This window comes from Meleagris gallopavo, chromosome 6, assembly GCF_000146605.3.
Source record: "Meleagris gallopavo isolate NT-WF06-2002-E0010 breed Aviagen turkey brand Nicholas breeding stock chromosome 6, Turkey_5.1, whole genome shotgun sequence".
NCBI lineage: Eukaryota > Metazoa > Chordata > Aves > Galliformes > Phasianidae > Meleagris > Meleagris gallopavo.
The window spans coordinates 14,984,599-14,985,272 of record NC_015016.2 but is presented as its reverse complement, the minus strand read 5'-3'; positions in this window follow the sequence as shown (position 1 = coordinate 14,985,272).

Here is a 674-nt window from a genome sequence, read left to right as displayed (position 1 = left end):
TATGCCTAAATCTTCAACTACTGTGAATCATTAAGCATGAACTTATCTTATAAAACATCATGCATAATTTTCAGAGTTTTAAGAATCATCAACAGTACATTAAGCTGTAACTAAAGGCTAACTTGAGAGACAGTATGTGTCCATAGTTGTGTATATGGCATTGCTTTGAAAGTGAAGATGATGAAAGAAAATTATTGTAATGTGTAATGGCCTTCAGAAGGAAGTAAGAAAAAAAATAATGGTTCAGTGTTGAAAACTACTGTATCACTGTTCTTTCTTCTTGACTTTCCTTGTGCACATACAGTGCAGTCAACATGGAACTTGAATGCAGTACCATAGTCAGTCAGTACCTGCTGGTAACAAACCTATGCAGTCCATATTCTTCTGCAAAATTTACTATCTATTTGTTATTTGTTTCTTGCATCTTGAAATCACTATTTTAAGTATATCAAATGTCCCAGTGTATGTGTTGTGTAGGATATTAAGTTACCATACAATTTACAAAAGCTACAAAATTGACCTGTTTGTTTGTTTTATTTATTTACTTATTTATTTATCAACATAGTTTTTATTGTACTGCAATGGATAATGATGTATTGATACAACAGAGTTTTCAAGGAGCTCAGATAGGCCTGTTCCTATCCATTCTTCTGAAAAGCACTTTTTTTTTTTTT